The sequence below is a fragment of the Prosopis cineraria genome, unplaced genomic scaffold (genome assembly GCF_029017545.1).
Source record: "Prosopis cineraria cultivar Desert tree isolate PC_DT_omini unplaced genomic scaffold, ASM2901754v1 PC10, whole genome shotgun sequence".
NCBI lineage: Eukaryota > Viridiplantae > Streptophyta > Magnoliopsida > Fabales > Fabaceae > Prosopis > Prosopis cineraria.
Genome location: NW_026555341.1, coordinates 33,597,048 through 33,614,947, shown reverse-complemented (window position 1 = coordinate 33,614,947; position 17,900 = coordinate 33,597,048). Strand labels below are relative to the sequence as shown.

Genomic DNA, 17,900 nt, shown 5'->3' with positions numbered 1-17,900 from the left:
AACATTTACATTTTTTTGAGTTTTTTGTTATAATTTATTCTTTTTTACTTTTCTTTTAAAGAATTTCCTTGGTTTGTATTTTTTATATTTTCGTAATATTTCTCTTTTGGATATTTTTTAAATTTTATTTTTAATTTTCTTTTCTTTCTTTTCCTTTCATATTTTTTGGTTTACATCCCCATTTATGTCCTCTCATTACTTCTCCATATCTTAGTATTGTTTTATTAGTTTTATAATATTTCATATTTCTCCATGCAATTTTACATTTATCAGCTATATATTTTCTTAAAAATAATTCTCTTCTTCCCATAGTATCTTACTTTATTTAAAACATTTATTGGATTTTGTCTTATATTATCTATTATTTCTTCTCCTGTAGAGGTTATTTCATAAGTATTATAATGGTCTTCTAATATCGTATCTAATAATAATTTGGGTAATTTTCTATAGAATAGATTCAAATAAAATCTTTCTTCTTTTAAGTCTTATAATCTTACTTTCTAATAGTATTTTTTTATATTCACAAATAAAAATAATTAAATATTCTGATTCTAATGAACATAATTTTATTTCATATAGTATTTTTATTGCATCTTTATGTCTACTTATTTCGTTTATATCTTGTATTATTCCTATAAATTCATTTTTAAAGCTTTTGATATTTTCTATAATCATTGCATAATATTCTTTTCTATCTGTATAACTTCTATCTAGTTTTTTAAAATTTTTCTAAATTCATGAGATTTACTTTTTCACCAGTTTTGTACATTTCTTATAAATGTTGCTTTATTAACATAGTTGCAGTTTGTATGTCTACATTTTTTTTTATTAATGCTATTAATGTTGCTTTTTCCTATTCTTCTATTATTTTGTTATTATCTAAATTACATATAAATCTAACCATATTCCTAAATTTGATAGTTGTTTGTTTTCATATTGAGCTAAATGGTGTGGTATAAATTCATTATTTTTAGGTATTAAATGTAGCTTGAAAAGGTCTTATTATTACATTCTGTTTTATTTGGTTTTATAAAGTTTGTTTGATATTGTGATTCATGTTCATCTGATTCTAACATTCTTGCATTTCTTAGTTCTTTTGACATCCTATTTGATTCTACATTTCTGTCATTATAAGATAGATCATCCATATTTGGTGGTATAAAGTCTTGAGGTATTTCATAGGGTTGTTGTTCATAAATTACTATTTGTGAATTTTACATATTTATAAAACCTTCATCAAAATTATTATTTATCAAATGTTTATATTCTTGTTTTATTTTTTCTAATTCTTCTCTTTCCTCATTTTCTTCATTTTCTAATAATTTTTAAATTTTACTTCTAATTCTTCAGATTGACTTTTTATTTCATCTTTTATTTTATTTATTGTTTGTGCCATGTTTATTTTTACATTTTGGTGAGGTTTTATTGAATTTCTTTTTAGGTTTATAATTATAATTTCCTAACATTATTTCTGCAGCTCTATTTATATTATCCCATTCTTCTTTATCTATTTCATTTTCTCCTTTTAATTCTCTTTCTACTTCTACTTCTAGTTTTATTTTATTTCTTTATCTTTTTTCTTTGCATAATTAGTTTCATTTTCTCCATCAAATATTTGTAATTCTAATTTTTTTATTTATGCATGTATAAATTTATATATTATTATTCATTATTTCTTGTCCTTTTCTTAATTTTTCTATTTCTATTCTTGTGTTTTATATTTTCATACATATCTTGTTTTCTTATTTTTTTTCTTCATTTATATATTCATCTTCAACTATTCTCATCATATTTACTTGTGATCATTCATCTTTTAGTTTATTATAAGAATTGATTCATAAATATTATATTATTCTATAAATATTATGACTTATCATACTTTGTTCAGTTCTTAGTCTTTCTATATTATGTTTTATTTCATCTGACTTTCATTACATTCTTTCTTTATTTCATATACTTTTTGTTCTAAAGGTTTAGCATATTCTTTAAGTCTTTTCATTTTTTCTTTAGGATTTTCTTTTTCTAACATTATTTGTACTTTTTCTGGTAACATTTTTATTATTTCTTTTTCATTAAATAGATGTTCTAAATCTCCTATATTTTCATTTATATAACAACCTAATTGTTTCATTAAAAATATATTTGTCCAATTAGCTTGATTACTTATACTTTCACCTTCTCCTCCTAATAAGAAAGATACTAAAATACATGTTAAATTTTTTACTAGTATATAAGAACTTTTTGGGATTTTATTTTGTTCTATATCATACATTTTTGGTTCAATTGTTTTTATGATATTCATGGTGAAATGGTTTCTAATGTTTCTATAATTGCAAAACTAATACTTAGAAAGATTAAAAATTTTCTAATATTTCTGTCTTATAGGTGTTGAATTATATATTCTAGTTTCTCTTTCTATATTTTCATTAATTGCTAATATTAATCCTATTTTTATTTCTAAATTTTTTAAATCTTGTTCTATTAACCAATTTAAAAATATAGATAACATTATTTGACTTATTATTTGAACAAATATTCCCCCAATTGTAATACTATCAGCCAAACTAATAGACTATCAAAATATTCAAACTATTCAAAATAACATATAAGAAAAGCAAGTAAACAGATAAGGAAAGCAAGAAAGCAGGTAACTGAGTAAAATAACAATAAGCTTTAGGGACTAAGAAGTTCATATTATCTTCCTCTTAACATTATTTTGACCTTCAGCTCTAATACCATAACGACAACCAGCTGACTATGTATTGCTACAAGATTTAACCAATACTGATCCAGGTCATAGCAGAACGTGAAAGGTTCTCAATCCTCTTTTATACTGAGATTAACAAGCTGGCAGTCTCTCAAGCCTGGCTATAAACCTTTCACAGAACCACTTCCTTTAGACCAGCACAGCACAACCTTCCTTCGTTTCCTACTAGAGGCATAGCCATAATAACATATAACCAGTAATTTCCCTTTACAAGATCATTGTGAAAATCCAAAACTTAGTTAAGCACCAAATAATAATCCCCCCTTAACCTCTAAAAGGAAATTACTCAAACATACTTGTTAATCTTCAATACTTGCAAAAGATAAAATAATTGAAATGAATACTTTTATTGATTGTAAGAGGGTAAAGTTACAAGAGAATTGGAATTTAAAAAGGCAAGTGAGCAAGCTTCTATGAATACCCGTGTCCTACCTAATGGGATTACAAGGCTTTATATAGAGCTGGCATCCCAACTCTAGTTACATAACCATAGTTAATAGGTGATAAGAAGTAACTCAAATAATTATAAGAAAATAAAATTACTTTTGACAAAATTAAAAAGTAAAGAAATAATTACAATGATTACAAGAGACGAACTAACTTTCGGCTACTTTTGACTTTGTTTTCCACAATATCTACCACCTTTTCTTTTCTTTTTCTTTCGGCTACTTTTGTCTTTGTTAACTACTTCTTTTCTTATTTTTATTTGTTAGCAAGTTAATCCAGAATATTTATATTGATAGATGAATCTTTATAGTCCTTATCAACTTGTCTTCTTCATCACAGTACTTGCACTGACGGATGGCATATTCTGACAATATTTGGCATATTTTCTATTTATTCCCTTTATCATTTTCCATTAAATTTTTCCTTATTCTTTCACACCAATTATTGAAACTTCTTGAATTTCTACTATTTATTCCTACCGAAAACATACATGTTGTTAGGTCAGTGAAATATGTCCACTGTCCTTCTTTTGCAATAGTTGTCCTATTGAACTCCTAGAAAATTATATGTACTTCTTGTGCTTTAATAGTGAAAATCTTATATCTTAGGTCTTCATCATTCATAATGTCCTCTTTTTTTTCTTGGTCATATTCAAATGGTCTTTTTGTCATTCCAAATTTAATCAAATTAATTGGAGGATAAAATTTATCAAGAATTATTTTAGCTATTGTTGAGTAACATTGAATAAAGACTCGATATTGGGTTATTATTTCAAAATAGTGTTTGGCAGCTTCTTTGATGGACTCTAGAAGTTTGGATATTTCAAAGATATTATTGGAAGGATAAATGGAGTAAATAAGGCCATAGCTATAAAGAGTTTTTACAAGTTCTATGTGTACACACACACACACACACACACACAAATATAAGTCGGCGATGTGAGCGAAAGAGGAAGAAGAAACAACAGAAGCGATCGCTATTCTTCTTTTCTTCAATACAGGCAATAGCCCCTCTTATTCTCATCTCATGTTGCTTGATTTTTGGTTTTTAAACTAATATTTTTGGTATGATCAATTACCAACCATGATTCTAAACTTTAATCATAGTCTTTGATATTTAGGGAAGATTTTGTTTTAGCTTTATTTTAATTTACTCTTTTTTTCTTCACCTCTAAATTTTATGCTTTAATTGCTATTGCTGATTAGAGTAGCTTTACTGTATAATTTTTGAATTATAAATTTTATCTGAGGTTTTACTTACTATAATTGATTAATATAGTAACTTAAGAGTAATTTGGCTTGGCTTGAGTGATTACTCATGCTTTGTTTTTGAAGTGGCTAACATAAAACAATTATTAGATTGTGGATTAAGGGAGATTTTAATTAATCTATAACTTAATTTCTTGTTTAATTCTTGAATGATAATTTGAGAAATATATAATAAAATTAAAATAATAAAGTTAAATAAAATAATTTAATTTGTGGATGTAACATCCTGATTTTTATATAATAAAGAAATTGTGGAATTTAGGTTTTGAGAAAAAAATGATAATAATAGGAATTTATATTATTTGAGGTTATTTAGAAATAATATTATGATTAGGTATTTAATTATGAATTTAAAAATTTAAATTTAAAACCACATAAGCAATATTTAGTTAAGATATAATACATAAATAATTTTTTTATGTGTGTGTTAAAAAAAAAAAGAGAAGGTAGAAGGAACAAAAAAAGGGGGGGTGGAAGGTTGTTGTTTCTAAGTCCCACATTGGTTAGATGAGGGAAGAGAAGAGGTGCCTTCATGTATAAAAAGGAGGGGGTGTGTGCATTAGGAAGCATGAGAGGCTAAGATGCAATTTAGAGAAAATTGCAACTTTGGGCCCAAAGGTTTGAATAATTAAATTCAAACCTATAGTTTTTTTTTAATATAATTTTGGGACTCACAATCCCATTTTTATATTATTTTTCTCTCTTCCTCTCACGTTGCTCGGCGTTTTCTCGCAAGGGGGGATTATTTTTTTTTTTCTTCAGGTATGTTCTAACTTTCCTGTTTAGATTAGCATTTAAAAATTTATTTAATTACAAAATTAATTTTATAGTTATTTTCTAAATAATATTAGCTTTCTAGTGATATGATTATTTTGTAGGATAGAGTAAATATTTTGATTAGGATTTTTCTATAGGATAGTTAATCTGATGATATGATGGATTAAAAATATAGGTTAAAATTCTTAGGGATATAGTAAATATTATAGAATATTTTCTTAAGGTTGAAACTCATGTTTAAGAATTTTTGAGTTAAAATCTAGATCTATATGGTTGAATTTATGTGGAATCTGAGATGTAGGGATAAATCTATGATTATTAAATATTTATTTAAGTATGAATAGGTATTTTTGAGGTTATAGAAAGGTGATTTGAGGCTTCAGGATAATTCTAAAATTTTTAATTTATTTTTGGATGAATTTTTAGAATGTAGAAGGATGAAATTGTGATACTAGAAGTGAATTGAGGATAAAAAAAAATAGTTCATTAGGGTACGAGAATTTTAGAAAAGAATTTGGGAAGTTAAATGAGGCATAAATCTTAAATTAGTGTTAATATGGACTATAGATTTAAGACTTTCTAACTCTTTAAATTAGAGTTATTTATTTTAATGTAAAATTAATATATAGTATTGTGAAATAATTATGTAGATTATATTGACAAAGATAGTGGTGAAAAAGGAGTTGTGAAGGGGAACTTGTTATTCAAGACACAAGGTAACCATTATTAATGTGTTGTGATGGGTGTGTTTGTGAATGGTTATGTGTTGTTTTGTTGTTTGGAAAAATTATGAATTATTGAAAATAAATACTGTATATACTTGTTTGAAATTATTGCCAAGTGGGTTAAAAATTTATTTTTGTTTATCATGATGAGATATTATTGTTCGGATATATTCCTGTTTGGATATTTGAATGATGCATGACTTGTCAGGGTATTTTAATGTATGGTGTTAATGGGAATTTCTGTTCGGTTAATTATTACCACGTGGTAAGCCCTCATTGGACCCAATGAGTGGCGTGTCGCTTGGTCCAACTCACCTTTGGCCGGGTGATTTGGCGTCCGAGCATGGTGAAAGGAGGATATAAGGTGCAGTCATGCAATTAAATACTTGTTCGGTTTGTTTGAAAATATTGTTCGGTTAAATGTTTTGTGTGCCCACTTAGCAATCGCATGATTAGTTACATCCGCATGCATCATTACATATTAATTTTTGGTTACTGAGACTTTTAAGTCTCATTCCCCGTGGTTAATATTTTTACAGGAGCGAATCCGGCCGAGAAAGCACCAGAGGTGTAATTATGGTGTATGAGACACCATCTTTTACGTTGCCTCTTATTTTGGATTATACAATGTATCTTGTGCCAACTTAGGACATATCTTGTCTATGGAGCATGTAAACTCTAATCCTTTTTATTAAATGCATTTATATGTCCAAGAGGATTATGTCTGTCCCTTTTGATTCATGACCTAATTTAAATAACATGCTATGAGGATCATGTCTGTCCCTCATGGTTCTAATTGCTTTTTGAGATATTTTAAGACCTGTGGTATATTGTCTTGGATGTATCATGGTAGAAATTTTTCTACCATGATAAGGGTATGATAAGGGTTCAATGAAAAAAAAAAATGATTTCTTGAATTAATAACTTGCGAAAAATCGGTTTGTAAATTTGAGGGTGTTACATATTGGTATCAGAGCATATAGTCGGTTGGCAATATACATTGTTATGGTGCTTCTCATTGTATGGCCATGATATAGCTAGGCTAATTTTATTATTTATATCTTGTATCCTTTAGGAGGGGAGAGAAAATGCCTGTTACTCGTGGTAACTCAGGATTCCAACATGAGCACCTGCCACCGCCACTGCCAAATGAGGAGCCTGACTTGGCGGAATTAAGAATGCTTGTAAAAACATTAACAGACAAGGTTCAAGGATACGAACAAGAGTTGACGGAGCTAAAGAGGCAAAAGGTAACTGAAAATGGAGATAGGGCTCATGTTGAGAGTCATGTGGGGGAAGGCAGTTCCTCACATCCTGCCACTCTGAGAGATCATGAGTCTAGAAGGAAAGAAATTAGGCAGGAGGAACAGAGAGCCCCACCGACCATTACTGATGTGTGGGAAACTGTTAGGAAGTTTAACCCTCCTACGTTTGATGGTAACCTTAAACCATCCGTGGTAGAGGAATGGGTGAAGAGACTCGAATCCATCTTTCGAGTAGTCACATGCACCAGCAATCAAAAAGTACAAGTAGCATTAGTGCTCCTAGTGAAAGGAGCAAGAGATTGGTGGGAGACAGCAGGGCCCAGGGATGATTCTACACTCACCTGGGAGGAATTCAAGGAAAAATTATTCAGGCATTACTTTCCATCAGAGTTAAGGTCTGAGAAGGAAGCGGAATTCCATGCCTTTAAGCAAGGGAACCTCGATGAGGACACATTCATTGCTAAGTTTCAGGAGTTATCTAGATACTCCACGTACCTGCAGTATAGGGATGATTCCGAATGGAAGGCTAAGCGCTTATTGGAGAAGGCTAGACCAGAATTGAGGGAACAATTGGCTCATCTAGATATCCGAGATTATGATGAAATGTGCATAAAACTACAAGTAGTAGCTCGCAGTAAGAAGGAGGTTGAGAGAGAGAAGAGGGGTTATTCATATAGTAGACCCCCAACCTACCCTCGACCCACCGGAGGCATTATGAAGAAAAACCATCAGGGTTCGAGTAGCTCATGGAACCAAGGAAGGCAGAAGGGTCCATTTCAAAGGGGCCAAGGACAGAGGAGCTATCATAGTAGTTATCACGGGTCACAGAGGAGCCCAACAGTATCTACCCCTGCCCCGAGTACAGCGAGCTCTCAACAGTGCACTAAATGCGGGCGTCGTCATTTCGGACAGTGCTGGGTCTGTTACATTTGTGGGAAACCCGGTCACATTGCAAAGTTTTGTGGGGACAACCAGGGCTCAAATATGAAGAACCCTTCCCAACATCCTACTGTCTCTGGTCGTGTGTTTGCTCTTACTCAGGACACCATGAACTCCCCAGATGCCATTAGAGGTAACATCAAAATCCTTCATCATGATATTGTTGCACTATTTGATTCGGGTGCTACACACTCTTTTATTTCTGAAACTTGTGTAAAGAACCTTGATTTGCCTGTGTGTATTTTACCTTTTGATATGAATGTGTCTACTCCTGCGGGAGAATCTGTGAGGACCGCTAAGGCATGCCTTAACCTAGTAGTCGAGTTTAAAAATAGGAAAACAACTATGGACTTAATTATCCTACCACTGAGAGGTATGGATGTAATTGTGGGAATGAATTGGATGGCTGCAAATGGTGCTATCCTAGATTGTAGAGAGAGGAGTGTGTCTTTATCTTCTTTGTCGGTGACCCCAGTCGAGACTCAAGATCATGTTTTCTTGTCGGCGGCGCAAGTTGATAGATGTATGAAGAAGGGTTGCCAGGCCTACATGGTTTTCTTCTCTATCCAAGCTGAGATTGATGAAGGCGTGAAGAATATCCCAATTGTCAAAGAATTTGCGGATGTATTTCCAGACGAAGTCTCCGGTTTACCCCCAAAGCGCGAGGTAGAGTTCTCAATTGAATTGGTACCCGGTACAGGGCCAATTTCTAAGGCTCCTTATCGGATGTCCCCTTCAGAGTTAGCGGAACTGAAAAAGCAAATCGAAGAGCTACTTGAGAAGGGTTTCATCAGACCGAGTGTTTCACCTTGGGGATCTCCAGTCCTTTTTGTAAAGAAGAAGGACGGAAGCCTCCGATTGTGCATTGATTATAGACAATTGAACAAAGTAACCATCAAGAACAAATATCCACTTCCGAGAATCGATGATTTGCTGGATCAGCTTGTGGGATCCGCAGTTTTCTCAAAGATTGACTTAAGGTCAGGGTACCACCAATTGAGAGTGAGAGCAGAGGATATACCTAAGACAGCATTTCGGACGAGATATGGGCATTATGAATTCATGGTGATGCCGTTTGGACTTACGAATGCTCCTGCGGTATTCATGGATTACATGAATAGGATCTTTCGACCCTATTTAGATAAGTTTGTAGTAGTGTTTATTGATGACATTCTTATTTATTCAAAGGATGAGGAGGCTCATGGTGAACATTTAAGAATCGTCTTGCAAGTTTTGAGGGAACATAAGCTTTATGCCAAATTAAGCAAGTGTGAATTTTGGCTCCAAGAAGTAAAGTTTTTGGGCCATGTTGTGTCCAGAGATGGAGTTGCGGTGGATCCTAGCAAGATTGATGCAGTGATGAAGTGGGAACAGCCAAAATCTGTTACAGAGATACGAAGCTTTTTAGGTTTAGCAGGTTATTATCGTCGCTTTATTAAGGGATTTTCGCAAATTGCGATGCCCTTAACTAAGCTGACTAAGAAGGATGCCCCATTTATTTGGACTGACAAATGTGAAGCTGCTTTCCAAGAATTGAAAAAGAGGTTAACCACTACTCCAGTATTGACTATTCCTGACCCTGTGGTGCCGTACACTCTGTACACTGATGCTTCTTTAAAGGGTTTAGGATGTGTTTTGATGCAAAATGACCGAGTGGTTGCCTATTCCTCCAGACAGTTGAGACCACACGAGGAAAATTACCCTACTCATGATTTGGAGTTAGCTGCAGTTGTGTTTGCTCTAAGATATGGAGACACTACTTGTATGGATCTAAGTTTCAAATCTTCAGTGACCATAAGAGCCTGAAGTATTTATTTGATCAAAAAGAGCTTAATATGAGGCAGCGACGATGGATGGAATTTCTAAAGGATTATGACTTTGAATTACATTACCATCCGGGTAAGGCTAACGTGGTAGCTGATGCCTTAAGTAGAAAGACTATTCATGCTGCACATTTGATGGTTCATGAATATCATTTATGGAACAGTTTTCATGATGTTCCAGTAGATGTGATTGAACATCAAATGGCCGCACTCCAGGTAGCAGACTTTGAGAGCAAATTCTGGGAAGATCTCAGAGTCTCACAGCAAAGTGATGACTACTTAAGGAATATAAGGAAGGAGATAGTGGTAGGTAAGGCCCCAAATTTTACCATCTCTGAGGACACAGTGATGAAGTATAAAGGTAGAGTTTGTGTACCTAATGATCCAAGATTGAGGAATATCCTTTTAGAAGAAGCTCATAGGAGCAAATATACAATTCATCCCGGTATAACTAAAATGTACCATGATTTGAAGCGAGGTTGGTGGTGGCCAGGAATGAAGAAAGATGTAACTGAATTTGTTTCTAGATGTTTAACGTGTCAGAAGATAAAGATAGAACATCAGAAGCCAGCTGGAACACTGCAACCGTTAGATATTCCAAAGTGGAAATGGGATGATATTTCTATGGATTTCATCACTGGACTGCCAAGAACACCCTCGAGTAAGGATGCTATTTGGGTGATAGTAGACCGACTCACCAAATCAGCTCACTTTTTGGCGATCAAGTTTACCTCTACATTAGAGAAATTTGCTGAGATATACATTAAGGAGATAGTTAGACTTCATGGTATACCCTCTAGAATTGTGTCAGATCGTGACCCAAGGTTCACTTCAAACTTTTGGGGTGCGCTACAGAAGGCTATGGGTACCAGACTGAGTTTTAGCACCGCATACCACCCCCAAACAGATGGACAAACAGAGAGGACGATCCAGACTTTGGAGGACATGTTGAGAGCTTGTGCCATTGAACTACCAGGTAGTTGGGATAATCATTTGCCATTAGCTGAATTTGCTTATAATAACAGCTATCATTCTAGTATTGGGATGGCGCCTTATGAGGCCTTGTATGGAAGGAAGTGTAGATCGCCTTTATGTTGGACAGAATTAAGTGAGAGGAGTATCATTGGTCCAGAAATTGTAGAGCAAACCACCCAGAAGATTGCAATGATTAAGCAAAAATTGCTAACCGCTCAGAGCCGACAGAAGAGCTATGCTGATAAGAGGAGACGGCCGTTAGAGTTTGAAGTAGGAGATCATGTATTTTTGAAGGTTTCTCCAGTGACAGGCATTGGTAGATCCATTAAGGCAAAGAAATTGACACCTAGATTTATGGGCCCGTATGAGATCTTGGAGCGAATTGGATCTACTGCATATAGAGTTGCATTACCTCCACAGATTGCAGGTATCCATAATGTGTTCCACGTATCACAGTTGAAGAAGTACAACCCGGATCCCTCCCATGTTATTGAACCTGAAGAAGTAGAATTGAGGGAGAATTTGACCTTTAGATCCGAACCGGAGCGAATTGAGGACTTTAAGGACAAACAACTACGCAATAAGACCATCCGACTCGTGAAGGTGATTTGGAAGGGTGGAGCCCTAGGTGATGCTACTTGGGAGACCGAGGAGAGTATGAGGCGAGATTATCCACATTTATTTGCTTAGGTACATAGTTTCTAAGCTTATCTATTAAATTTTGAGGACAAAATTTCTAAAAGGAGGGGAGAATTGTAACATCCTGATTTTTATATAATAAAGAAATTGTGGAATTTAGGTTTTGAGAAAAAAAATGATAATAATAGGAATTTATATTATTTGAGGTTATTTAGAAATAATATTATGATTAGGTATTTAATTATGAATTTAAAAATTTAAATTTAAAACCACATAAGCAATATTTAGTTAAGATATAATACATAAATAATTTTTTTTATGTGTGTGTTAAAAAAAAAAAAGAGAAGGTAGAAGGAACAAAAAAAAGGGGGGGTGGAAGGTTGTTGTTTCTAAGTCCCACATTGGTTAGATGAGGGAAGAGAAGAGGTGCCTTCATGTATAAAAAGGAGGGGGTGTGTGCATTAGGAAGCATGAGAGGCTAAGATGCAATTTAGAGAAAATTGCAACTTTGGGCCCAAAGGTTTGAATAATTAAATTCAAACCTATAGTTTTTTTTTTAATATAATTTTGGGACTCACAATCCCATTTTTATATTATTTTTCTCTCTTCCTCTCACGTTGCTCGGCGTTTTCTCGCAAGGGGGGATTATTTTCTTTTTCTTCAGGTATGTTCTAACTTTCCTGTTTAGATTAGCATTTAAAAATTTATTTAATTACAAAATTAATTTTATAGTTATTTTCTAAATAATATTAGCTTTCTAGTGATATGATTATTTTGTAGGATAGAGTAAATATTTTGATTAGGATTTTTCTATAGGATAGTTAATCTGATGATATGATGGATTAAAAATATAGGTTAAAATTCTTAGGGATATAGTAAATATTATAGAATATTTTCTTAAGGTTGAAACTCATGTTTAAGAATTTTTGAGTTAAAATCTAGATCTATATGGTTGAATTTATGTGGAATCTGAGATGTAGGGATAAATCTATGATTATTAAATATTTATTTAAGTATGAATAGGTATTTTTGAGGTTATAGAAAGGTGATTTGAGGCTTCAGGATAATTCTAAAATTTTTAATTTATTTTTGGATGAATTTTTAGAATGTAGAAGGATGAAATTGTGATACTAGAAGTGAATTGAGGATAAAAAAAAATAGTTCATTAGGGTACGAGAATTTTAGAAAAGAATTTGGGAAGTTAAATGAGGCATAAATCTTAAATTAGTGTTAATATGGACTATAGATTTAAGACTTTCTAACTCTTTAAATTAGAGTTATTTATTTTAATGTAAAATTAATATATAGTATTGTGAAATAATTATGTAGATTATATTGACAAAGATAGTGGTGAAAAAGGAGTTGTGAAGGGGAACTTGTTATTCAAGACACAAGGTAACCATTATTAATGTGTTGTGATGGGTGTGTTTGTGAATGGTTATGTGTTGTTTTGTTGTTTGGAAAAATTATGAATTATTGAAAATAAATACTGTATATACTTGTTTGAAATTATTGCCAAGTGGGTTAAAAATTTATTTTTGTTTATCATGATGAGATATTATTGTTCGGATATATTCCTGTTTGGATATTTGAATGATGCATGACTTGTCAGGGTATTTTAATGTATGGTGTTAATGGGAATTTCTGTTCGGTTAATTATTACCACGTGGTAAGCCCTCATTGGACCCAATGAGTGGCGTGTCGCTTGGTCCAACTCACCTTTGGCCGGGTGATTTGGCGTCCGAGCATGGTGAAAGGAGGATATAAGGTGCAGTCATGCAATTAAATACTTGTTCGGTTTGTTTGAAAATATTGTTCGGTTAAATGTTTTGTGTGCCCACTTAGCAATCGCATGATTAGTTACATCCGCATGCATCATTACATATTAATTTTTGGTTACTGAGACTTTTAAGTCTCATTCCCCGTGGTTAATATTTTTACAGGAGCGAATCCGGCCGAGAAAGCACCAGAGGTGTAATTATGGTGTATGAGACACCATCTTTTACGTTGCCTCTTATTTTGGATTATACAATGTATCTTGTGCCAACTTAGGACATATCTTGTCTATGGAGCATGTAAACTCTAATCCTTTTTATTAAATGCATTTATATGTCCAAGAGGATTATGTCTGTCCCTTTTGATTCATGACCTAATTTAAATAACATGCTATGAGGATCATGTCTGTCCCTCATGGTTCTAATTGCTTTTTGAGATATTTTAAGACCTGTGGTATATTGTCTTGGATGTATCATGGTAGAAATTTTTCTACCATGATAAGGGTATGATAAGGGTTCAATGAAAAAAAAAAAATGATTTCTTGAATTAATAACTTGCGAAAAATCGGTTTGTAAATTTGAGGGTGTTACAGTGGACAAGGAAGATTAAGTTTAAGTGATTAGGTTGTGATTGATTGCGCTGCTTGTTTTTGATAATTTTCTCAATTGAATTTCCTTTATTTAATTTTAATTTATTTTTTTAAATTGATTTCATCATAAATTTCCCTCATTATTTACCTTTTTATTATTATAATTTAAATAGTTACTCTATTGACTTTTAGGGAGACGACCTTAGTTCCACTTTGCTACAAAAGCTAGTTTTATTAATTTTGGTGCTATTCGACAGTGGTGTCACTTATTCACAAATAATTCTTGTAAAATTTAGACGGGACAATCAAATTCAACCCCCTTTCAAGAGAATTAATCACAGATAAGGATCAACAACAAGTCCCATTCGAGAAAAAATAAGTTATGTTCTTATTTTGATAATAATTCATTTTGTATTGGGCCTTATATGTGATTAATTTCCTTAAAGGAGTTGAATGTGATTTTCCCAATGTAAAAACTACATTCATGTCCCTTATGACCTAAATGTAATTTACAATTAATGTATAAAGACAACAATATTAAAAATACATTACATTAATATAGTAATTTACAACTATTGGATGTGTGTAGATATAGTTATAAATTATTGATAAAATATTTATAAATAATTAGTGTTAAACTTTATTAGTAACACATGATCAGTTTAACCATTGGATATTTGGAATTATAGTTTTAAAAAGTTAAAGTAATAGTTGCATATTATTAATGAAGTAATTATAAATGTGAAATAGTTATATTTTTAATAGGAACATTATTGTCTTTGTACTCTAATTTCAAAATATACTTAGGTTCAAAGGGACCTAGATATGATTTTTAAATTTTGAGGAATTTATTTGTAAATAAATTTACTCTGTAGGATCTATGCATAATTTTCTCAATTATTTACTCTATAATAAATTATTGTTATTAATTTTATTAATATTATAAGATCCACTTATTTTTTATTTGATTTAGACATAAGTAAATTAATTATATAAGCTTAAGTACAAAAATCTTACTCATTTATAAATTGAACTAGGATCCCGCTGGAAAAGGGGCTCACACTTAGTATCCACCACTATTTTAAATAAAATTTTCTCTAATAGGAGGATATATAAGTGAGAAATAAAAAAATTAAATTGAGATTAATGTTTTTAAAAGTAAAAAGATAGTGAGGGACTCAACTATTTCACTCAATAAAATAAAAAAACGAAACCTACTATATTGATTAATTTTATTTATATATTATTTGCTTTTTGATGACATATTATTTACTTAATTATTATTATTATTATAAATAATATTATTACTCAAAGCCCATCAGAAAATTTAAAAAAATATGAGTGAAACAAATATGTACACAATACACACTAGTTTAAAGTATATATTAGGAGTGAGCATTTGGTCGATTCGGTTCCAATTTCTTTAAAACCGACCGACTGAATTATATAAAAAATTTAAATAGAATTGAACCAAAATACATGATTGAATTGAATCGAATCGAATTATAATGGTTTGATTTGATCGGTCTATTCAATTTATGGACTTTGAGTTGGGTCTATGGAGTCTAATTATTCATATATTCTTCTATCTAATTTTTTCCCTTGATCTTGAAGGCCCAACAAAAAAATAGCAATCTTATATTATAATTCATGAGAAAATTAATAAAATTCAGTACTATTGCATTAATAACAAAATTATAAAAATAAAAAATAAAACATCTCATTAAACAAAAAAAATACTCTTATTGTAAGTGATAGAAAGATATTTCTTAATTACTTAGATAAGAATTTATTTACATTTTTTAAAATATAAAAAAATATATTATAACTTGGTTAGTTCAATTTATTTGATTTAAGAATTTTTTAACCAAATTGAACCAAAAAATTAAATAGATTATATCAAATAGATAAAATTCAATTCAATTCTGTTTTGCTCACTCCTAAGTATTAGCAGGGTGTCCAAGTATTTAGGCTTAGGTTTTGCCCTGTGAAAATTTTTACAACTACTTTTTTGAAAAGCATATAAACAAATTCCTTTTAAAAAATCAATTATTATCATTTAACATATATTCTTATAAAACTAATATTAAAATCAAAAGTAATCTTTTTAAAAATTACATCTAATCAACAACTATCAATTATTTTTATATAATACTAATTTAAAAGCAAATTTTAAATTTTAAAAGAGATTAAAAAATTAAAATAGTAAGAAATGTTTAAAAAGTTCATAAAAATAATATAATTTAGGATAATTCTCAATAAAAAATAATATCATGAAATAAATATTATTTACAAAAAAATTTACATGTGTGGGCTACACAATTATTTGACTCCTGTCAAGTGTCCGATTGTTTCAGGTAGGCCCGAGTTTGTTGGGCTCGGACAATGTACGTAGCCCAAAAGCGCAGGAGAATGAAAGCATGTATCATATTAGTACTATCACGAAAATCAGCACAGATTAGCAGTGGCCGAGGCTTCCTAAATTGGTCCTGAAATTTAAAGAGCAAGTTACACTTCCATATGGTTATATGAATCTAGTCTTTAGAAGACTACTCCTTATCTATTGGCTTCTAAAAAAATAAATAAAAAAAATTCCATCAACCTGCTCTGAAATGATGCTGATTATTTTTTTTTTTAAGTATGAGGAATATTTTTTCCAACAGTAGCGAATATTTTTTCTCAGATATTGAAAGTAATTTGTAAATTTCTCCCAACTAAATTGTTACATACACCCCTCAACCACTTTCTAATTATATTTATGTTAATGAAATTTCATGAGAGTTGAACAAAATCTCCACATCATAGTTACGAATTAAATTGATGTGGCCTGGATATATATATATATATTATGATTCGTCAAGATTCCGAGCTTTGAAATAAGTATTAAATTTTTAAAAGTACTTGTAGGGATAATTATAAATAATAGATTATCCAATAATGAGTTTCGCAGATTAATAACAGGATTTAGTAATATTGAATGAGCCATATCATTACTAATTGAACCAATGTGTAGTGGTAAAATTGGATATATATTCACACACACACACAATTTTACCAAAGCAATTCTCTAAGGTTGAGATTCCTAACTTCTGTAATTTTTTTAAAAATATTTTCTCCATTTTATTATTTTTTATAAGACATAAAATTTCCTCTTCTCCCTTTCTTAAAAAAATAAATTTCATAAAATTCACATATTCTCAACCTTAGAGTATCCATTCCCCAATTTTGGAGCACAAAGTTTGTGATAATGAAGATTGAAGACAAAGTGGGAATCAAACAGTGCCACTCAAAATAGTAGTAGCAATTCATCTTAGGAATGGTTGGTGTTGAATATTAATAATAGGTTCTCTCAATTAAATGTGGTGGTAGGTTTCAACTTTCAACTACTCCTTGAGGTGGTTTACTTTTTGTTTGCGCCCTTGCCTATAATTTAATTAATACATAAATAATTAAAAATAAAATATTCATTTGGATTGGAGTTATTTGGAGGCTGAAAATCTTGGTTTTCAAATTTGTCAAATATTTTATCCAACACTTTTAAATTTTTATTAAAACTCTTATAATTCTATTTTTAAGTCACTTCAAATATATTTCACTTAAATAAGAAAATATTAAAACTCAAGAATTCTATTTTAAAATTTTATAAATTTCAATTTTATCCCTAATAAATAGACATTTTTTAACATTTCATCGATCTCAAATTAAAAGATGACTTTGGAAGTATTTTGTTGTCCCAAAATGTAAAACAATTTGAAAAGAATAAAGTTTTGTTAATGATGTTTTTTAATATTATCCTTCAAATGAAGAGAGAATTGAAATCATTGTAGTATAATAATTAAATATGTAGATTTAAATTTTTACTAAACTAAGAGCACCTTGGAAAATTTATGTTTTTGTTTTGAAAAAATAA

The 17,900-nt window shown here is 30.9% G+C and overlaps 1 long non-coding RNA gene across 1 annotated transcript; it reads left to right on the top strand.

Moving 5' to 3' along the window:
* Positions 1–11,832: 11,832 nt before the first annotated feature.
* On the top strand, positions 11,833–13,895 carry LOC129321744 (uncharacterized). The gene is made up of 3 exons (XR_008596085.1): positions 11,833–12,289; positions 12,955–13,020; positions 13,569–13,895. It is a non-coding gene; the product is annotated as an uncharacterized LOC129321744 (long non-coding RNA).
* The last annotated feature ends 4,005 nt before the right edge of the window (positions 13,896–17,900 follow it).